At 36.6% G+C, this 25,115-nt stretch overlaps 1 protein-coding gene across 8 annotated transcripts in view; it reads right to left on the bottom strand.

Moving 5' to 3' along the window:
- ZNF521 (zinc finger protein 521) overlaps window positions 1-25,115 on the bottom strand; it is a 327,057-nt gene that overhangs the window by 144,224 nt on the left and 157,718 nt on the right. The window lies entirely within an intron of this gene.

Genomic DNA, 25,115 nt, shown 5'->3' with positions numbered 1-25,115 from the left:
TAGTATAGGCGCTCTAAAACTACGATTGGTGGAAAGGGAATGGCGCATGCACAACCTGAAATCAACTGCTGTGTCAGTGGAAGACTGGGAAAACATAGAATAGAGCATGCGTGTCTGTGTGTGTATCTACGACGCATGCTCAGAATAGGTGGGGTAAGACCCCTTACCACCGAGTACAGTCAAGTCATTTATGTCGTGACCGTACAATCTGGAAACCGGAAAACAGAAGTTAGAGCATGTACGTGGCTGAGCAGGAAGTTGGGATTTCTGGCTAGAGAGGCGTAACTTGATAGCAGATGAGATACGCCGCTACGGACATCAGATCAAACACAAGTGCATTGTAAAAATGTTTGGTTGAACATGTTTAGTTAAGCAGGACTGGATTAATTGGTTCCGGAAAACCCCATTAAATGATGTGTGAATGAGGTGTAAGAGTGGTTATTGTGTAGCTCAAGTTCTATACATTATATCAAACATATAAAAGATGTATTCAAATCCAATAATAAAAAAAATCTGCACTGAGTTTGTGCGTTTTTCTTGTGTTTTTATGTTGGTTTCCTTCAGGTCCTCTGCTTTTCTCCCGCTCCCCAAAAACATACTGATAGGTTCATTGCCTTTCTTTGAAAAGATTTTAGTGGGTGTGTGTGTATAGGAGATAGGGAACATAGATTGTGAGCTCCATTAGCTACAGGGACCGATGTGAATGATGACATGCTCTGTACAGCTCTGTGGAATATGTTGGCCCTATGGAACAGTAAATAGTAGTCGCTCTAACTACTCCATTCTTTAGGCACTGAACCTAAAATCTATACTCAGATTAATTTGCACAGCAAACAAAAAGATAACATCGCGTTAGCTGAAATCACCCATTTTGGGCTGGGAAGAGGCTGACTATAGTGTTCTGCAATGGGATTATTCACAGGAAATCCATAGAAATGTCTGTTCCCACTATCCCTAGTTTCTCACTCATATCTCCCTAGTTCTTAAAACTTCAGTAACAGCTATATACATAGGTTTGACTAGTATCAGGCGCTCTTTACTCTCATAAAGTATTGACTTTAGTATTAGAGCACATTTTCCAAAATTCTCCATACAGAGATATATTGTAATTTTTTTGTGTCATTTTTTATTTATTTTTTTAAACGAATAAATAAATGAAAAAGCCAGATGACTGATGACTGGCTGTCTGTAGGCCGAAATAGCTGATGTGAAAAAATATATATGTTTTGCAGCCTTAGTAAAAGGACCACTCAAAAGATAAATGTATTATTATAATGGTAACAAACAAAAGAGAAGCTGGCAGTGACATTACATGGGCACACAGATGGCACTTCCCGCTTTTGCCACAATGCTCCTCTTGGCTTTGAAAGCGCATTGTGCACATTTATGTCAGCAAACACAGCTCAGATTTCATATTACATTATATACAGCACACTTATTTAACGAAGTACAGCACTGTATAGGCCAACTTTTTCTACCTATTTATGTATGTTTATTATTTTTTCTCTATGGGACTATGGATTCTGAATACATTGATGATATTTATTATTTGCTTTGCACACAAGTAGTAAGAAGCAAAGTTGGGTTTTTAGAGCACAAATGAGAAGTACCAGATTAAAAAGGGCAAGACAACCTATTAAGATCATAACATTTCTTTAAATGCCCTTTCATTTTATATATTATACACGCACACACACACATATATATATATATACACACACACACACACACACACACATATACACACACACGTGCGCGCAACTGAATAAATTTTCCAAATATTCTTTATTATAAATATTCTACCTTGTTAGGTTTACAGCTCTTGTACAGATCTAGGTCTCTTCCATGGTAACAGACTACAAACAAACAATTTAGAATCTAATCCTGGAATTATACGCTACTTCTCTTCATCTGTCCCTTAAATCATGTGATCGCACTTTCTGTGGGTTAGCAAGAAGCAGGGGACAAGATGGAAGGGAAAATGACAGCAGCACAATATTACAAAGGGTTTATAACCATGGAGACACATGGCTCTTTATCAGAGCTGGAGACATAAAATATTAGGATATTTTTAATCCAAACTATTTAAAAACGTTGATTCGGCTTTTATTCTAGATGCAATAAAATTGGAGCAATAAAAACCAAAAATTATTGCAAAGCAATACTAGATTTTAAAAATAATGAGGAGAAACACTATGATTGGTGATCACAATGCATAAAACCATGACCAATAGCGTCTAAGTAGGCATGAGTTTATTGACTTATAGACTGAATGCCATTGTGTAACTGGAGTAGCTTTGGAGCCATAACGTAAAGCAACTAACACAGGGTAGGCACCAACAGATTCAGATTAGCATTTAGTTTGGGGCTATATTGTGATTATATATATATATATACACACATATATATATATACACATACACACATATACACAACAACATTAATTGCAAGTGAATTTACAGTATCTTTAAAATGTCGAGGTTTAATATATGCTGATAACAAATTACAATAGCAGCATATGGCCTATTAAATTAACAGCGTGTCCTAAATCAATTATAAACCTGGTAGTCAAGAAATACACGATAGTGTTGTGCAACACAGAAAAGAGGCACCAAGTGTGTAAGAGGTGAATATATACTAAACATTTAACTAATGATAGAACTCATTTTCGCCACAACTGGTTTTACGTCTACCAGGAAGTCTCCTAGAAGCAGTCAACATTTTATATCCATGACATTCTTCCACATACGGCGCATAAACATTAAAAACAAAAAACTAAAGCAGATAATTAACCAATAATAGCAAATTAAACCTATGAGGCTAAAATACCCTATAGTCAACACATTCATGAGCTACAGGAAAAGGCAATATTAGTAACAGAAGGTATTTAGCATTCTAATCTCTCCCTTTGTGTCACTATGGACCTTACTCTTCAGCTTAGCTGATAAAGGAAAATGTACAGATAACTGCTCTCTAGAAACCCGTCAGTTTTTACACCACTTAAATTGATCATACAAATTAGATGTCAACCAAAATGGCCAATATTAGCTGTTTCAGCTGACCATCATTTACAAAATTAACGCAAAGGATCACTCACGATGGCCAACGACAGACTTCCGTCTGTCGAAAATGTGCTTGAACCAGATTGGGAAATCTAGGTCGTGGTCATGAAAAACCGCACATGTATTGCATGATTGGCAGAATTCAGTCGATCATTTGCCACTTTGCGCCAGGCCCAGGGAGACAGATTTTTTTTTTTTTAAACGGACTCCCTAATTGGCCAGTTTAGTCTCTACTGTTGCTGGTGAGATCGTTCATACAAAGGCATTGCGGCACTTTGATTTTGACACTTTCTTTTTAATATTTATTTTGTAAATAAATCCAACGTCTATTTGACTTGGAACATTACAATTCTATACTGTACATATTCTTTTTCATATTTAAATATGTTTTGACTTGAGTTCCCCTATAATGTGGCTCTACAATAACTATTATATTCTAATCTAATCTACAGCTCTAGATAAAAAATTAAGTTTAAGGATCTCTCATGTAGACATGCAGCATATTTAGGTAAAGTGATACAGGCGTTACCGATTATCCTTAGAGTACAATGACCTAGTTGCAAAGTCAATGAAAAACAGTCAGGGTTAATCTTAAATCTGCTAAAATCTAAAATCTGCCCTTAGGGTATTTAATGAGAATACATTCTATGTGCATGCATATATGCATATAATCTATGCAATATTCCAGGACTTTAAAGGGAATCTAGAGCCTTTTAGGAAACAGCATCTGCTTGGCAGAGAGGTACAGGGGGCGCCACTTGGTCAATGTGGCCGAGGCGTCTTCATTTGCATTCAGCTTCGGTGTTGACACAGGACCCTGAATAGAAGTTTGGGGCACCGATCAGAGGTGCGATAACACCCGCTGGTAAAAACTAGAACGTGTGTCTAATTTATGCTATTTTTTTAAGCCCTAAAAGATGACCTCTCAAGTTAGATTGCCGATACCGCACAGATTCTGGCACTCTTTATATATTTTTTTTTTTTACTAGCCCCCTCCGTTCCAAGGATATTTGTGCCGTTCGTGTTGGTGCCCGATATGCAAATGAGGCCTTTGACTATCAAGTGGGCAGTTATCCCTTGGCAAGTGAGTCGTGTTAACCGCCCATTTGACAGTCAAAGACCTAATTTTCGTATCGGGCACCAAAACTCTTGGCATCAATATCTCAGGAACGATGGGGGTGAGAGAAGGAAATAAGTATCCGTATCTGTTAGGCTCCGGCAATCTAACGGAGCTGTCAGATGCAGGTGATAGGGCCTCTATAAAAGTAATGTATCACTTATATTTTGATATACTAATTAAAAACACATACTGATACATATTCTTTTTTTTCTTTCTGATTGTAGATTTGTTTTATTCTATTTTCTGAAATGGATTATGGAGGGCAGCCATCTTATCTGAGCTGCTGATAACAGCATTTAGAGATATGCTTTACAGGGCTTGTTTTTTGCTGGACATGGTATATTTTTTAATTTCTCCATTTCGTAATACATATAATGTATTGTGTAATGTTTGAATTATTTTCTTTAAATAGGGTGTGGAAAGAACCACAGCCGTTCTGCCATTATTTTTCGAGTTTAGTTTTTTTGGCGTTCACTCAGTACAAATGACGTTAACTTTATTCTGCGGGCCTGAATGATTACGTAGATACCAAATTTATATGGTTGCTATAATAGGTTTTACTACTTTTCAATAATACAAACACTTAAAAAAACTAGTAAATTTGTTTGTGTTGCTATACTCTGAAAGTCATGAGAAGGGCAATGAGGGGGCAATGACCTGACAAGGGGAGGATCCTCCCTGTGTCTAACCACTTAGACTCTGAAAGTTATCACCATTGGCGGCTGTTCGAATATAATACAGCTGGTACCCACAAGTGAAGACGCGGTTACAACTCCTGCATCACTTGCGGATATATTCGCAACATATCGTGGGAACTGAATAGTTCCAATGCCATAAAAGTTAGATTGCCGGTACCGCACAGATTCTGGCATTCTTTTTATTTTTTTTACTAGCCCCCCTCCGTTCCAAAGATATTTGTGCCATTTGTGTTGGGGCGGGAAGAGGTTAAAAAGGCCAGTGTGGTGACGCACTCCTTTTAACCATAAATGCGAGAAGGCTGACTAGATCAGTAAATCATCTTTGGCAATACTTTATTAGTACAATTAGTACAATAAATAGTTCCGGTCATTATTAGTTCCCATTTCCAATAAAAAATATGGGATTATGTGGACTTTAAACTTATTTAAAAGTGCCGCACTTTTTAGACAGTCCTGTAATGTGCACATGTGGTCCATTGGCAGAGCTACTTCTGTCAGAATGACTTATCTACTGCGTGAAATACAACGTATTTGGAAGGAGCTAATGTCTGAAGTCGAAAGTCTTGAGCTATATTATGCCAATCGTCGTGGAAAAAGAGAAGCACAACTATGTCAAACCTTGCTATTAAATGAAATGATGCCACATGAAACTCTTCCCTGTGAAAAGGAGCCAATCTATGGGGAGAAAACACCAGAAGAAAATATAAAGAAACTGTTCAGAAAGAATGTCACATTCATGGACTTCTTCTACTGATTCACCGCAAATTATTCAGGGACTCTTTGAACTATGTCATGTGACCTGCTAAGCACATTTCAGTCATGAAATCGCAGTAAGTGAGTGAAAGTAGAATTCAGCACTTGCCAATTAGAATCTGGACACAACACTAGTAGACCTTTGGTTGACCCTGCCAAGGCACAACTGAAGACACCAGTGACTGGCATATGGTTTATAACATTTTAAGAACCACAGAAATAAATTAGCAGGTCTGACTCAATCTTAATACTATTAAAAATGTATGCATATAATAGATTCAAGAGAACAACATTTTATTATAATTGTATTATAACAATGAAACGAGTATGACAAGTGACACATTGCTGTATGATGGAACAGGGATTGCACCATATTTACAACTTTTGGGATGTAAACTTAACGAAACTCCACGTTTAGAGATTTTCTAGGGGATGCACCTTAAATTTTTAGTCATACGTTTATCTTTTGCGCATTACTGTGAATGCATTTACAAATCTCTTTTGCTTAAAGAGGCTCTGTCACCAGATTATAAATGCCCCATCTCCTACATAATCTGATCGGCGCTGTAATGTAGAGAACAGCAGTGGTTTTTATTTTGAAAAACTATCATTTTTGACAAAGTTATGAACAATTTTAGATTTATGCTAATTCGTTTCTTAATAGACAACTGGGTGTGTTTTTACTTTTGACCAACTGGGCGTTGTACAGAGGAGTGTATGACGCTGACCAATCAGTGACCAGTCAGCGTCATACACTTCTCATTGTTCCAGCCCAGCTTCTTTCACTGCACAATCACACTGTAACAATGGGCTGGAACAATGAGGAGTGTATGACGCTGTTTGGTCACTGATTGGTCAGCGTCATACACTCCTCTGTACAACGCCCAGTTGGTCAAAAGTGTAAAAACACACCCAGTTGTCTATTAAGAAACTAATTAGCATAAATCTAAAATTGTTCATAACTTTGTCAAAAATTATCGTTTTTCAAAATAAAAACCACTGTTATCTACATTACAGCGCCGATCAGATTATGTAGGAGATAGGGCATTTATAATGTGGTGACAGAGCCTCTTCAACATACCTTGAATTGTATGCGAATGAACTTAAAAACAAAAATATTGATTTACCTAAGAAAAAAAAAGTTAAACATAAAGCACTGTAACAGTACAGGCCCCAAACTATATTTAGCAGTCTCATAAACAATTGTACCCTACAGAATGTAAAGCACTTGCCTGATTTAGAAACCCATGTTTAAAGACCCTATTAGGGAATTCTGAAATATTATAGGGTCTCCTGTTCAGGACCCTCATCTATTAACCGGAGCGGAGACGTGCTACAAGGACCAGAATGTCCATGCATTATATGGACAGCCCACTAAAGGAGACTGTGTAATGCTTTGTTTCCCCTGTGGTAGTGCTGCATGGGAATTGTACACTTACTGATGGGTTCTCTCATAAATTAAATTACAGCTTATTGCCGTGAGTCCCAGCAGCGGAAGAGCCTGTGATCAACGATTCATTGGGTGACCCTTCTAACAAAACGGGATAGTTCAAATTGAACAACCCCTTTTATGGTCCTTAGACATGACAACAAGTTACCCTCAGATGAACAGTGAGGCCTCATGCACACGACCGTAGCCATGTTAACTGCCGTTATTTCCGGGTCAGCCGTGACAGCCGCTTACCGCCCGCAAATAAGAATAGGAATGAATGGGGCCGCAAAAGCACGTTCGTGTGCATGGGGCCTAAATGCACTGAACTATGCCTAGTAGACATTAAATATTATGAACAAACACCGTAAATCTTAAATATAGTAAGGAATGAATCTTTTCTTCAAATAAAGACAATACATTTCAAGAAACAATACAGTCAAGCAATCTCTTAATGGGTTAAAAAATACTGAACTAACAATCTGGTATCAATATTTCAATGTTATTAATGGAACAATGTCTTTATTATGTGGTTATAGATATTTCTCTATTAAGCTTCATTAATGTTCTAACATTCAGAAAAGATCTTTCTCCATGAGAGAAAATAGCTAATTGCTTTCACAGGGACATACTTAAAAGAACCACCTTGAGTATTGTATACATCCAAATTCACATACTGAAACCATACATGTTGATCTGCTGATCTCTATCTATCTATCTCATATCTACCTATGTATCTCATATCTATCTATGCATCTCATATCTATCTATGTATCTATCTATGTATCTCATATCTATCTATGTATCTCATATCTATCTATGTATCTCATATCTATCTATGTATCTATCTATCTATCTCTCTCAGATCTATCTATCTCAGATCGATCGGAGATCGATCTATCTATCTCATATCGATCGGAGATCGATCTATCTATCTCCGATCGATCGATCTATCTATCTATCTATCTCCGATCGATCTATCTATCTATCTCCGATCGATCTATCTATCTATCTATCTCCGATCGATCGATCTCAGATCTATCTCCGATCGATCGATCTATCTCCGATCGATCGATCTATCTCCGATCGATCGATCTATCTCCGATCGATCGATCTATCTCCGATCGATCGATCTATCTCCGATCGATCGATCTATCTCCGATCGATCGATCTATCTCCGATCGATCGATCTATCTCCGATCGATCGATCTATCTCCGATCGATCGATCTATCTCCGATCGATCGATCTATCTCCGATCGATCGATCTATCTCCGATCGATCCATCTATCTCCGATCGATCGATCTATCTCCGATCGATCGATCTATCTCCGATCGATCGATCTATCTCCGATCGATCCATCTATCTCCGATCGATCCATCTATCTCCGATCGATCCATCTATCTCCGATCGATCCATCTATCTCCGATCGATCCATCTATCTCCGATCGATCCATCTATCTCAGATCGATCCATCTATCTCAGATCGATCCATCTATCTCAGATCGATCCATCTATCTCAGATCGATCCATCTATCTCAGATCGATCCATCTATCTCAGATCGATCCATCTATCTCAGATCGATCCATCTATCTCAGATCGATCCATCTATCTATCTATTCAAGGGAGTATAAAAAGTCAATAAGCAGTTATTGCCAGGGAAAGCTGCAGATGGCCAACCATTTTCCCAGGCTATTAAAATTTGAGTGACTTTCTATTATGACTAATAGAGGGCAGTCCTATTGATGGGGCCATCCTCTATTACACACATTTGCCCTAATAGGGAATGTGTAAAGCAGTTGTGCTGTTTAGACAACCCCTTTAAATTTATATTCCATATACATGCATATAGTCAGGAACAGTAAAGGACATTCTGACCCTAATTATAGGCCACGAAGTTATATGTGTTTTAGTATTGAATATTAGCATTTCTTTATTTTAAAGGCTAAGTACACTGTTCAAAAGAGAACATTTTTTTTATTTCGTTTTTTTTTTAGAAATAATTGTTTTATGTGATTTAAACCAACTTTTAAAAGGACTCTTATTAAAAAAAATTTTTTTAACTTTTTAAGAAACAGATTCTATGTATCCTGCATACATAGAAGGTGTATTGTTCCATAAAAGCCAGCTCGGCTGAAAGCTGGTCTTGGGTGTCTCTGGCACACAGGATCCAGGTAATACCGATCACATCTAAATTCATCAACTTATATGTGGTCGTTATTAGCGACATGCAGGACTCGCTCTCAGCCAAGCCGTCAGTTCAGTTGAGCTGACAGAATCGGCTGAGCGAGAACAATACAGCTTCTATGTATATAGGATGCATAAAAGCTGTATCTTATAAAAGTAAATACGTTTTTTAATAAAAGTCAATTTAAAAGTTGTTTCAAATCACATACAACATTGATTTCTTAAAAAAAATTATCTTCATAGGTGTGCATAACCTTTAACCCTTACGTGCACCCAGATGAGCTATTAGTCCGGGTGGTGATGTTTGCAGCGTGCTCCAGATCGAGTGGTGACAACAGTTGTCATGGCAGCCCAGGGCGTTCTTCACTCTGCCTCTGCTAAGCCCTGCCCGTGGCAGGGCTTAACAGAAGCCTGTAAAAATGACAATATACTTGCAATACGGTTCAAGTCCCCTAGGGGGGGCTAATAAAGTGTGTAAAAAAAGTGAAGAAAAGTTTTTAGTAGTGAAAAAATACAATATTAAAAGTTCAAAAAACGCCCCTTTTTCCATTTTTCCCCTAAAGTAACCTAAAAAAGAAAAATTGGTATCGCTGCGTCTGTAAAGTCTGAACTATTACACTGCACACGGTGAACGCCGTAAAAAATAAAAAAACCGACAAAATTGCCGTTTTTTGGTCAACTTCGCTCTAAAAAAAAATAAATATATATATATAAAGTCCCCACACGACTCAAACGGTGATAAAAAAATAAAAAATAAAGTTATGGCTCTCAGAATGTGGCGACACAAAACTTTTTTTTTTAATCAAAGATTTTTTTATAAATAAAAGTAGTATCATATACAAAAAATATATATAAATTTGGTACCACCGTAATCTTATCGAGCCACGGAAATTAAGATAACTTTTTGTTTTTACTGCACGGTCAAAACAATACCCAAAAAACAATTGAGGAATCACATTTTTTACCAACTTCTGCGCGCAAATAATTTTTTTCAGTTTCCCAGTACATTATATGAAACTATAAATGGTACCAAAAGAAACTACAACTCCTCTCACAAAAAAATAAGCCCTCACACCACTCTATTGATGGAAAAATTAAAAAAAAGTTATGGCTCTTGGAATGCGGGGAGTGAAAAACGAAAAATGGCTCAGTCCCAAAGGGGTTAACACATTGTAAGGGTGAATATTATTATTATTATGGCCAACATAACCAATGATCATTGATAAAACAGCAATTGTAGACCCCACTTGTATCATGTTAAAATTACTTTAGTGTAGGAAATTTTGTAGCGCAATTAAAATGACCCATCCCCCCTTTAGTCACCCCCCCCCCATCTGACAAATAGTGCTGGATGTCATTATATATCTACGTATGTACACGCAATAATGAATGGCTATTGAAACAGAAGGTAATGATAAAAAATGCAGAGCTTCAGCCTTCAAAAATAGCCTCAGTGACCTCTTACAATGCTCTGACCACTACTGTATGCAGCAAGCAGGAGGCAACCCCTGTGAAGAGTGAATTCTGGCAAAGTTCTCTCTTCACAGATGATGCACAGCTTAAGCTATAATGAGTTTTTGGGTTACAAATGCTGAACACATTAATATTCCTTGATGATAATTATCACAGTATAAGCACCTTTCCCAATGTGAGTAGCATAAAGCAACTGAAGCAGCATTTTTACTACATTTGAAACAAGCTGGAAAATGGGATTTTCTCCCAGTCCCTAACCCACGCTGTCCCCCCCTAAACAGAGATCAACATACATTAAGTCTTGCATATTAAACATCATTTACAATATTCGTACACACGCTAGCTGAGAAAGAAGCACTGTGTGCCTAGGATGGCATGGCAAGCGATTATCACTTGGATTTATAAAAGTGAAGGTTATTACTGTACATTTAATGACAGCCAATGAACTATGCTGGTTGTAAATTGTGTAGTCAAGTCACTTATGCCACAATATAGAAAAAGACAACGGAGAGGTTTAGCACAATAAGATACCTGTGTTGCAATATCTGAACTGCGACACTGGTAAAGGCTAATTATATATACTGTGTATGTAATATATATATATATATATATATATATATATATATATATATATATATGTACACATACACATGATAGATAAAGATAGATAGATAAAGATAGATAGATAAAGATAGATAGATAAAGATAGATAGATAGATAAAGATGTTAGATAGATAGATAGATATTCCAAGTAGGGGGTGGCAACCTCAAAAAGTAAATCAGTGCCAGTGCTTATAAGCAGAACAAACAGACCAAAATATGTGCAATTTACTTACTCATTTGGACTAATGGGTAGATACACATAGGCAACCATTTTTTTTTTTATTATTATTATTAATATATTGCTATAATACATCTAAACTAAAACAAGAATCAACTTTGCAAATAGTACGGATTAAAAAGATCATACTGTTGTGTACACAGTCCCTACGCAGTCCTATTTTTCTCTATAGTTACAGACTACAAACAATCCTTGTGTAGTCGGATTCTGTAGTTCTACTCCCTTCTATCTGTCCCCTACTTTTTTATAACCTATGAAATGTATGTTAGCAGAGGAAAATGTGTATGACTACAGGATCAGACCACTCATACAGGATTTGTTAGTAGTTGTAGTCTGTAGCCATTGAGACAAACGTAGACACAAATAGGTAGGAGATTTTAACCAACACTATTTAAAAAGTTTCTTCACTTTTTGTTTTAGAAACATTAAAAATTGGACATACCTTTTTCACTTCTACATATTTGTGGAATGTGTTTTTGTGTTATTGGCAGTTATACAATGCTTACAGTATTCTCAATATAGCATATGGACTACTACTTCTATAATCAGAAATAGGTAGCACTCCTAAGGTATTACAGGGAAAAAGGTGTTGTTTTTTTTTATTCACCCATTTGTGTGAAGTTTCAGTCCAAGCTCATGTTTTTTTTTCCAAGAATGAACATTCGGCCGGTGCCCTGAGGGCTGCACCTGATCGCTGAACATATGGAGCAACTTTTTTATTTTTATACTACTTCTCATAGCGATAGGTAGATACACTATATGCAGAGTAGTTGTATAAGGTAAAGATGGTTTGTCCAGATCATATATACCTCATATTCAAGTGCTAAAAAAAACTTTTTTTAAAGACACACACACACACACACACCATGTATAATGTAGTCTATGCAGTACTATTTCAGCCCTACAGTCTGATATTTATGTTTTTGGATACCAGAAACTGTTTCAGTTATACCCAAAGCAATCATCAATGTATCTCTATATTTCCCTGTATACTTCTCTAAATTATTACTGCTTTCAGAATGAAGAACATGTAGGTCGTGCTGAATGGTACTTTCCATCAAGCACTACTTTACATAAACTTTGAATGGCTAGCAAAGTCTTTTGGGAAATGGTTACCCTTTCTCCATGCCGAATCATATTAGGCTACCAGATATTCTATGCAAATTATTAGACGATTACTCTAATTTAGAACTCTTGAAAATGCTGGTTCCCCCTCCCCCTCCCCATTCTAATTTCACACTTTTTGTATGTTATTGACTTTGATGCCATTTGAAAGTAAACTGGAATGATCATGCACTTGTTTTGCTTTTATTTGTTGACTTTCATTTCTGGAAATCCTAAAAAGCACTTGGCACTAATGAACTAATATATGCAAACAAGTAGTCCTTTTATAAAATTATTTCGCCACAGAAACAGACAAACATTTCAATGGCTCTTCATTAGCAAACAAATCTACAAGTGATATTTTAATGCATGACTTTATTCCAGCTCTGTAGGGACTGTAGTGGAGTGTGATGTACAGTACTGAGAAAGGCATCATCAGCTACAATGTCCCAGGGCTCTCTCCATTGAGGACTACGCTGCCTCTGCTTAAAGAGTGCATTTAATTGACTGATAGACAGTAGACTCTTTGTTCACAGAAGACAGCAAAGTAATGGTTGCTTGAAAATCGTACCATCTACAGAGTCTCCCGAGACAAGTAACAGGGGGATGTGTCAGGAATAAATAAATAATCTAATTATTAAGCTACTTCCTGTCAAGTTAACTCCAATTTGTTGGCTTTTGAAAGCAACAAAACGAGGCATTTTTCCTCATTATGCTCCTCTTTTTATACTACTGGTAATCGCAAGCAGATTAAAGGGTGCTTGATTATGCTTTTTTTTTATAAAAAGGATCTGAAAAGCAGCCAACAGAGCTGAAAAAAAAGGCAGCTCGGGTTAGACAAAATTTCATGCTTGTCTCCCTTCCAGCTACCTAACAGCCCACACTGCTGCCCCATACAGTGATGCCAGCTGTACGGCAAATGCGTACCTCTCCAACTGAGGCCTACCAGGCCATAGGCTTCATCCTGAGAGCTGTAAGATACCTTGCAATCTTGGCAGGTGTCTACTGCTGTCATAGGCATAATTTTAAAGGTGACCTACGAAACCCCATCAGTGCACCAATATGAACAGCTGAAGCTCGACACCCACTGTCCAGATTGACTTCAGTTCTCTGATTAGACTGCAGATAAAAGACAATTTAACAATAGATCTATGTTTTGAACGTGTTAAAGGAAATTTGTGTTTTTAGCTGTAAGTCAAAATGGTTGAAACAGTAGTAGTTAATGCCACATAGTAAAATTAAAGAACCGCGACAAAAAAGCAGCAATGCAGTAAAATGACACTATTTCACGTAATTACATGTTGTGCTATTAACCACTCAATCGCTGCTATTAGTGCTATGAACACATGTCAGATAATCTATGGAAGATCATTCCATTGTACTTTTCCTTTAGTATTAGATCCTCTACCTTTCAAATATTTTAGCATAATAAGCCATGTTTGTGTTATACCCAGAGATCAAACTAATCAACTCGATTCAGAATCCAATGATGAGATGCAGTCCCGTTGGACTTAAAGTCAGGTTCGTTAATGAAAACCGCCAGAATCTGGGGAATTGTGATATAAAAAAATTTAAAAAGTGTTACAGCTTTGTCACACATCTCTAAACTACAGGATGCAATAATAATATGCAATGCTGAAGAACTGGGACATTCTTATATCATCAATACACTTGGCACTTGTCATCCCCAGAACATGACATGTATCTACACATCTATGGTACCACACTATTTTTATATGCACAGGTGTGTATATACATTGCAGTATCAAACATACTTATACAATCATTAAATCCATGTCCATATATGCAAAGCAATTGCGGATATAACAAATATTGCTCTAAAACAGTACACAGGCTTAGTCGAAAAGCAAGTTATAAGAAGTTAGTTAGAAGTTAGTTTTAAAGATGGCGGTGGGTTAGGGTAGTACACATCATAGGTACATCCATTGGTCTAAAACATAACAATAAGACTATTCTACAAATAAATCGGTTGTTCTCCTTAGGTAACCACTCACCACTTGCCCTATAAGATCATCTGGATTAAATAGAGGGGTTCGTTCCCCAGATCAGTATCAACATTATTTGCAAGAGCAGACTACTACAAAAAAATGGATCTCCCTCGTGTTTAATCCCAGCAGGATGGATCCTAAATGGATCCCCATTGATCAGTTAGTGAGACATGTCTAATAAAAAGCACGCTGTAGATATTTTAGTGGTTCCTGACTTCAGACGCAGTATTTGTATTGTAACGTTTTTTCATGATCTTGATTTTTTACTATAGAAACTAAAATCAAAAATAAAAGACAAACTCTGTGGGTCATTGTCCAGTTCATAAAGTACTCTCACTTCTAGGTTTTCGTAACTCCCATTAATATCAATGGAGATCACCCGAGCTTATGTAGTGTCACTCCACTGGTGGTTAGGAACAAAGCCGCCTCATTCTCCCGGCTGTTTAGGAACCCACCGATCAGTCCAGACCGGTTATCAACCACTATGGTGGGCAAACTCCACTACATAACAGACCACTTTCAATGGACCTTCATAATCTGTTACTTGTGAATATTCTACTCACAACTTCGAACCGAGGATTATTTGAATTTCCAGAACATACTTCTTTTTTATCTTGTATTTTATTGTATTCCCACACTGGACATTTCTTTTAAGTGTCTTGGCGGTTATACAATTCATGCAGCCATCTGCACAGTAGGTGTGACACTGTTCTAGACTAAAGTTAACATTGCAAATGACAAATAAAATAAAAAAAATCGGAACGTTTCAATGCTGGTTATTCTGCCCAGTTTTCCTGGACCAACTGTAAAAAAATAAAATAGAATTATCTGTGTAAATCGATGAACATCTATAAAAAACAACACCCAGCAGAAAAGAGCGCTTGCTCCATTACCTACGTTAATATCATGACAGCTGAGAAGAGATGACCTGGCCCACGTCTCATCCCTCCTGTACAGATGGCTATTAAAGGGAAAGTATCCCTTTTGTATGGTCCATGCAGAAACCCTTTATGGGCTTTTACAGATAGAAGCCAGTATTGCTCACAAGAGGACAAGCTCTGATAAAACGGAACAGCACAGATTTCAGTAGTTTGTGATCCAATACAGGAAATAAAATCGGAGTTCTGTTATAGCGCACAAAACTGCCAAAATTCTTTTTAATATTTTTGGTAGCTTATTGCTAAAGCTGCACATTACCTACCAACTCAGTTCATTTAGTTTCTACAATATCCTTATTCTGAACTTTCTTTTTTATGTTCATATTTACATATCCCCTAAATACTAAGTTTTGAAGTCGAAGTATAATTTGCCCAACATGAGACTATTGCAAAATGCAAACTATATTCCACAATATATTCTGCTGCATTGAGCATTGAGTCAGCGGAGATAAAAGTTGACCCATAGGGTGTAAGCAATATATTTAAGATGGATACAAACTTGTTTTATCGACCAGTAGTAGCGACACACTGGTAAAATGCATAGACAGGGGAGTACATACAAATGGCCATAGTAAGTTGTCCTATCAACCAACAAATATGCTAGAAAATGTCCTGCTGGCTACAGCAAACCCCGAAATCCACGATTTAAACCTGCACCGCAACCGAGAAAAAGATCCCTTCAGTGTATAAGTCATCAATCCACATAGAGTAATAGACTTTTGTAAGGAAAAGAAAAAAGTCTGGGCCTGGCCACTTGTTTTGTTACAGAAGTAGATCACCCATGCATGACATCTTACTTCAGAGGTGCGTAAGAGAACATGGCAGTCACTTTGAAGTGGATTAGTCATGGTGGGGGTCTTTATTTAATAGCGTATTACTCCCAGCTGTGACATGAGAGCTCCTTCAAGCATGGTAAAAGGCTTAGGTCCAAAGATTTGCAACTCAGGGCATTTATAAAGACTATATGCAAATAGCCAATACCCTAGAAGACGCTGGTTATTTTTACTTATTACATAGTGATGCAAATTACCAATATATTACATGAATGATGTAAGTGATTGAGCATTTCTATACAGTGCGGGTGAAGCTGCAGTTCTCTGGACCCTCACCTTTACCTGCACGTGGAACAGGCACTCCTGAGTCAATACTAGTATATATTAAACTAGTATATTATTATAGACCGAATATATACTTTTTTCATATAAAAAAATTCTCTCATGCCTTTAATTGTTCTCCATTACAGATGGATGGATTGATGATTTGGGCAGCACTTGGAATATAGTCTAACATATCCCTAATTTATGTAAATAATAAATTCTTGTATATAGAAATAATAATATATCAATTTAGAGATGTAAGATATTAAAATATATAAGAAAGTCAAAAATTTTGCAAGCAGTAACCCTAGAGAATATCAGACTATATCAACTATATGCAACGCAGAAACCCAACTTCTTTAGGAACATTTTAACATTTGATAAATAAAATACGGAAATATTTTAAATATAAAATATAACAAACAAAAAAAAACAAAACATGTAAATGATGTTCAGCATTATCTTTTTTCTTTATTTTTATATTCACCAATATTTTTCAAAATAAATATATTACTATCCGTGCAAACAACAAAATACAAAACAGTCTTTACTGTAACTGACATGATTTTAATTGCCTGGTAGCAGCAGTGAACTATCAACAATTTAACAATTTGGCTTTTTATCATCTTATTTGTCAGACAGATGAGCCCACAATAGCAAATGTGCTCCTCTGTTGTGCACAGTGAGTGGTTTGCAATGTGCCCGCTACGTTTCATGAGACAGTTGTTTGGAGTGATCTGGAACACACATGTATCTTGTGGGATTTATGCTCTAATCATAATGCCAGCCCCTACAGAGAAAGATTCCTTCATGACTAAAATAGATAATTAGAGGATGGCAATTATTGGTCAAAAGTTATCAGACTGAAAACAAATACGGCCTGACAATGTCAGGCTTATCTCATCATTAAACGACTGTAAACGTTTTTCCGAGTTTATATGTTGAATACAATATAGATTGTATATTTTTTTTTAATATGGTTAAATGTGACCAATAACAATTTGTCGCACAACAATAAAAGAGAAAAAAAAAAAAATCAGTTAAACAATAACAGACCAATGAAACATGGAAAAATATATTCTCCTTAGCTCCATTTTGTGGTAAACAAGCTTTAATCCCCCCGAAGCCTCTGATATGACAGGACCTACTTTCAATGGACGAGCGTAAGTGTATGTTCACAAGGCAACGCCAAATACGTCTGAAATTACGGAGCTGTTTTCAGGCGAAAACAGCTCCTGAATTTCAGACGTTATTACAAGTGCATGCGTTTTTCGCGGCGTCCATTACGGACGAAATTGGAGCTGTTTTTCAATGGAGTCAATGAAAAATGGCTCCAATTACGTCCCAAGAAGTGACATGCACTTTCTTTTGACAGCGACACGTAAAAATACACCTCGTCTGAACAGAACATCGTAAAACCCATTGAAATCAATGGGCAGATATTTGCAGACGTTTTGGAGCCGTCTTTTCAGGCGTAAAACGCCTGAATTACGTCCATAAATAGGCCGTGTGAACATACCCTAATTTTTCCCAGTACAATATTGCATTTTTATGGAAGTAGAAGAAATTGATCCAGCGCTGTCGGAGTGTTTAAAAAGGAATATATTCCTATGTTTATTCGGTATCAAGGCAGCAGCAAGTAGGTATTCTGAGCCTACGCGTTTCAAACACCTCAAGTGTTCTTAGTCATAGCTATCAAATGATAGCCATGACTAAGAACACTTGATGTTCGAAACGCGTAGGCTCAGAATACCTACTTGGCTGCTGCCTTGATACCGAATAAACATAGGAATATATTCCTTTTTTAAACACTCCGACAGCGCTGGATCAATTTCTTCTACTTCCATTTGCTATCCACCGTGGACCGTCGCGGAGATCCGAGCGAAGCTGGAGTGTCAGGCGTTGGACTGGTGAGCTGGAGGTTTCCTCCCCTTGTTTCATTGAATTTTTATATTTGGTTGTAGCATTGAATTCTTAGCTTATATCAAAATATGGAATAGAAAATCCCTAGTCTTGTTTTATTTCCTAGATGTTATATTTTAGGTCTATAGGGTAGTAATCCATTCACAACATATTAAGAATTTAGCCACACCAGAAAGGGAAATAGTCTAGTTACCACGCTGCGGTCTGGAATGGTCTGCTGTGTAGCTCTTCAGACACAATGCGGCCCTGAATGTCAGATGAAGACACAGCTTGTTGTATCTTCATTCAAGAGTTGCATCCACGACAACCAGAAACAATTTTGGGTTGTGCCATAGCCGTGGTAATATTGCAAGCTATCAATTTTGCCAGAGCAATACTGCTACCCTAGTAATACCGGAGGTGTAGCACAATCCTTATACTTAAAAGAAAAAAAAAAAAACGGAGCTATGTACATCACTAAAAACAAATTCTGCAGGTTAAGGCAGGGACAACAAAGTCAAAAAAGTGTTTATTGTAGAATATAGCTTTCTGAAGACAGAATAGTCTTCTCTGGATTTTCAAAGTAATGAATAAACCTTTGTAAATGGGATTTGGCAGAGGATGAACTCATTGTTCAACCAAAAGTAATTCAGTCTAGTTATGCTCTTCGAGCTTTACATTTTAGATCCACTAATGTGTAGTATTCTATAGTGACCCACTTAAATAGTAGTCTAGTAACATATTTTAATTGCAAATAATGGTATAGTCAGTCAATGGAGCAAATCCAAGACCTAAGACGACTTGACTACTGTCCCCAATAAATAAATGTTACATTTCAACCTGCTTGTGGGCTATTGGATGTGGACATTTGTGAATAGGGACAGTGTATATGTTTTATTCACAGAGCCTTGTGCACTATATGTTTGAGTGTTACACTAATCGGGTTCATCTGTTTATTTTTTTTTTACAAAATGTTTAATACAACGCCATAAGAATACCATAACAAAAAATTTTAAAAAATCTGACATTACATTTGTGAAATTTAAATTGTATTTTATTATTCACAAAATATAATTAATAGGCATTAAAGGGGTATTCCCTTCTCTGGCATTTATGCTACATCCACAGAAGGTATTCACCACTGAGTCCTGCAAACCTTTAGAACTGGGGGCCCTGGCCCCCGTCCTACCCTCTGCCACTGTTTCTGCAATCCGGCCACTGAGTTACAAGGTGGCTGGGTTTTCCCAGGAAAGCAGAGCGCATTTTGCTACGCTATTTTCATAACTCCCATAAAAGTGTATAGGAGTAAAGGAAACAGCGTAGCACAGCAAACCACTCTGTTTCCAGCGCTCCCAAGATCACAAAACAGCGTAACTTGCTGTGCTACGCGGTTTCCATCACTTTCATTGACTTCTATGGAAGCACCAGAAGCAGCGTAGCAAACCTCGCTCGCCAATTTCCAGAAAACCTGGTTACCTCGTAACTCAGTTACAGTGGCAGAAGGTAGAACGCTGGGGGCACTCTATAGATAGGTGCGGGTCCCAGAAGTGGGACTCGCATCTAGTAGACATTAATGGCATATGCGTGTTTTGCAACTATAAAAATCACATTCTGTCACTGCACCAAGTCTTTTTATTTACCCACAAAAAAAACAACTTTGTTATGTAATCATAAATCCACTTCACAAGGGTACAAAGCAGTCACTTGACACAGATCACAATTTACATGAAATACTAGTTATCCAATAATTATACAAAAACATACATGGAAGGATGGATCAGTAGTAGTATGTTTGTTCAGTGTAACATACACGATTATACACCATAATAGTTGCACTTTCTATTATCACCATTATACTACTGGTCATATAGACTACACATCTTTCGATTGATAGAGAATTAATGGAGCCGTGCTCAGGAGAGGTGAACAAAAAAATAAAGGAAAAACGGACCCATGTTCATTCTAAAAAACTTCGTACAATATCAGGACATGAAATATAGTGTACATAAACATGCAATTACACAGTGGCTCACAATATGCTCATTTTTGAATAATTTTGGAAATGTTGCCAATATTAGTTATACTACGTATACACGAATGCAAACATTAATATATCAGCTCTTCATTACTACAAGTCTAGCTGTCATGCGTTTTACACCAAGAGGATTATATTAATACTCTTCTGCTCTTCATTAACCAAGAGTGTTTGTTTTGGAAAATAAACTTAAGAAACCAAGACACAAGAGAACCTTCCGCATACTACAAGGAGGAAGATTTGTAAATCCAGCCTTCATACCTTGATCTATTATCAAACAAGGCAATAGACTAAAGACTGTGTATTTATTGGGAAAACGAATACATCCAATGGTTAATTAGCAATGTATATATGAAAATAGTCTTGAAAAAAAAACGTCTTTAATAAAATGCCTAAAACCTTAGGAGTTCTCAAAATGATAAAACACACTTGTTCGCTTATTAGCAAGAAACCACTTCATTGAATTAGTAAAAAACACCAAGTAATTACCATCCCCAAGCATGCCTTAAGCAGAGTTTCTGCTGTGTTGTAGGCAAACCATAAGGAAATAATATTTAAAAATGAAAGTCTTGAAGAAAAAGTTTGAAATACAAATTGCCTTCTTAGTATGGATTCTCCACTTAATTCTTAGAAATGTAACAATTTTTTTAGAATATCGATTCCCACTGTCCCTTTTTTCTGTCAACAGTACGTCGTTTTAAACCGAAAGAGGGGCTTGATCTATACGTTTCTAAAATTATCAATAAGATACCTACCATTTCCCACCATCTCGGCAATGAAATCTCGTCAATCCATAGAATAGAAGAAGGATAATTGATTCTCGACATTCTATAGGATTAGATAGATTTAAAGTGTCACTGTCATGAGATAACAGCTAACAACCTCAGGAGGACAGCTGGAGTAACAAAGAGCACCCCCAGAGCTCCTGCCCATATATAAGTGTAGCGGTAATGTGGTCGGACTTGTAGTTATAATAGGAGCTTTGCAGGATAAGCTTTTGGCGTATGCTTTCCAAAGTTACGAGAGCCCCCTCCCTTTACTCTAGCAACTGCGTCTACTAGAGATACTTTTAAAATTTGTCTGGCAGCGCCAAACGCTGTGTCACTAGAGCTTCACTTTGACGGTTCATAAACATCTTACATATGCCTCTATTTAAAATGCTACTGTCTAATGACGTTATTAATATTATAAGTTACACAAGTTCTGCTTACCATACCAGTCTTGCAGATACCCCCCTCAACACTGACCCCCCCAACTCATTGTGTTTGCTGGTCAACATGTTTTACCTAAAATGATAGCGTTTTATGTACAGACCAAGGTAAAGCAGCGAGAAACCTCCAGTGCAGCGGTGTGTGATCATGATGGCGGGCTGTTTAGTGCAATGCAAGCAGTAAATTAATTTCACTTCATAAATCTGGCATGAATGGCCAACTATTCAAATTACTCTCTGGCAATATGACTTTTCTAAATGTCACCACTGAATATCATAAGGGAACCTACATCTCATCTCCTTCAAGTTGCCTTCAGGGACAGCACAAAATAGATAAAAGAAGTACTTGTAATATTTTATGTTTCAGCATTTTTAAAACATATTTGGCCAACCTTTGATGAATTAAGAGAAAAAAGTTCAATGGACTATGAATTCAGAATGTAATTTCATTTGTGATAAAGAAATACATGATTTCTCGATGGAAGAAACATTCTTTGTGCCATAAAAATAATTTCATCAGGTTTCATTTCATATAGTAATGACAATCTCATATATATATATATATACATACATACATACATACATACATACATATATATATATATATACACACACACACACATATATACACATACACACACACACATATACATACACACACACACACACATATACATACACACACACATATATACACATACACACACACACATATACATACACACACACACACACATATACATACACACACACACACATATACATACACACACACACACACATATACATACACACACACACACACATATACATACACACACACACACATATACATATATATACATATACACACACACATATATATATATATATATATATATATATATATATATATATACACACACACACAGGTATATATATATATATATATACACACACACACACATATACATATATATATATATATATATATACATATACACACACACATATATATATATATATATATACACACACACACAGGTATATATATATATATATATATACACACACACACACACACACACACACACACACACACACACACACACACACACACACACACACATATATATATATATATATATATATATATATATATATATAAAAGGAATAAAATTGAAACTAAAAATAGGTTCGAATTGCGGTCATAGCTGGTAGGGGACAGCAGGCCAATCCACCTCGAACATGTTTTCCTGTATTTTGACCAGCTGCTACCAATATTACTTTAGTATATGAAGTACACATGTACAATTCTGTCATCAGTCATAGCCGTCACATTACTATGTTGTTCCTTAACTTAGTTATTACTATGAAGAACATGCCAATCATTCCTCTTCCACCAAACTTTATAGTTGGCGCAATGGATTTGTAAAGGAAGCATTCCTCGGCATCCATCAAATCATCGAGAGTCATCCACCAGAATGCAAAGTATTGAAGCAAATGTCCAATGACTGTGTGCTTACACCACTCTAGTCAAGCTCTCTACTCCGGATGATCTCAGGCTTATTGTGGATGCTCTATGATGGGAATCCAATTCAATAAGGAGTAAAAATGGGTTGACTTGAATGATTTAGTCAATTAAATATTATATTATTACTGCCCCAGAAGATTACAAAACCCCATTACTTTGTGCCACACAGAAACATTTACTAATGATTTTGCAGTTAAGGACACTTAACTTTACATTTCATTGCCTCATTTATGGTTTTTACTTTCTAACTTTTCAACGATTGATTGAAATGCTTTATTTTCCTAAAAGTGACTATTATTAAGATATGCTGTCCTAGTTAAGGGCAGTAGATTATAATGACCAGTTTACTGAGCTATTATTCCAAACAGCACAAAAAAAAAAATATGGTGCAGTTTGTATAACAGCGGATTTGAAGTTATACAATGGAATCCTGCTTAAGAGTCGTCTGTATTCATGAATCGAGTACCTCCCTATATATGTGTCAGGGCAGTACTATACGACTCTGTACACATATTCTGTGTCATGCATGTACAGGTTTTGGCAGATTAGAACTCAAACAATATATACAATAAACATAAAACTTATATATCGTATACAGGTAACTGCATAAAAACTGAAAGACAATGCAGAGATTTTTTTTGTCCTCCACATAGTATGCAGTTATTTATGTACCTACTGTCATGGTTTCCTTGCTCCTCTTCACATATCTCTCAAAACTATTGGAACCTCCTGTATTCCAATGCCGCAATCTGTAAAATGTGTAGCATGTTTTGGGATACTGGTGTATTTTATGTGGCAGAGGGGCCATTAGATTCCCTCGGGTACCAGGGACTGGGTGTGACTACTACCACTGCACCCCTTATTAGCTATGAGAAGATTTGCATTACACAGTTCTGCCAATGCTTACCAATAATAATTTCTAACACATTCACAAATTAGAAAATGAATATATTTAAAGAGACGTGATCAGGATGCCTTTACAGAGATAAGATACAATACAAAGTACCTGATGCACCAATGCAACGTAGAAAGGGCTTCTAAGGTTTGGAGTATTTAAAACTGTTCTAGGGTGTTAAAGCTTCAAGACAAAGTCCGGACTGGAAGCAGTGAATGTAATTTCCGAACATGGGACTAGTAATACTATGTTATTTGGAAGGTTATTTAGTACCAAGGATGGTTGATGTTGGCCTCAGCTACACAGACAAATTGTAGCTTTTAGTTTTCTACATATATTTTCTATTGCTCAGCTGGGATTGTGCCTGAAATTACGGATGTTGGCTTACCATTCCGATTGCAAATACGTAGCTAAGACTATGTCTTTCCACCTGCATACATTTCCTTTCCGTGGACAAAATGTGAAATTAATGTAAAGTTTCAATGTTTCTATAATTAATTAAGAATAGATAGAATGTAACAACATTTTGTTATTCTTGCTCACATATTTATGAAAACTTATTAAAATAGACCCCGACTCAGAACTCTCTCTTGTCATTTCAGGCACCTTTAAAGTGAATGTCCACCATTGAATATGATTTTCTATATCTAAATAGGTTCGAAATATTATGTTGAGTAATTTCTTAATATATCTTTCTAGCGGTTAGAACTTTGTTTTTCTGATACAGAGCTCCAAATCACCTGCATAGAATTATATGATAAAATTGGCCTAAAATCACATTGTGGGTTACTCCAAATCTGCATGCATTTCTTTAATGATCAATTTTTGTTATTATTTATGAACTTTTTA

The sequence above is a fragment of the Rhinoderma darwinii genome, chromosome 5, assembly GCF_050947455.1.
Source record: "Rhinoderma darwinii isolate aRhiDar2 chromosome 5, aRhiDar2.hap1, whole genome shotgun sequence".
NCBI lineage: Eukaryota > Metazoa > Chordata > Amphibia > Anura > Rhinodermatidae > Rhinoderma > Rhinoderma darwinii.
This window is presented reverse-complemented; position numbering and strand designations above follow the sequence as displayed.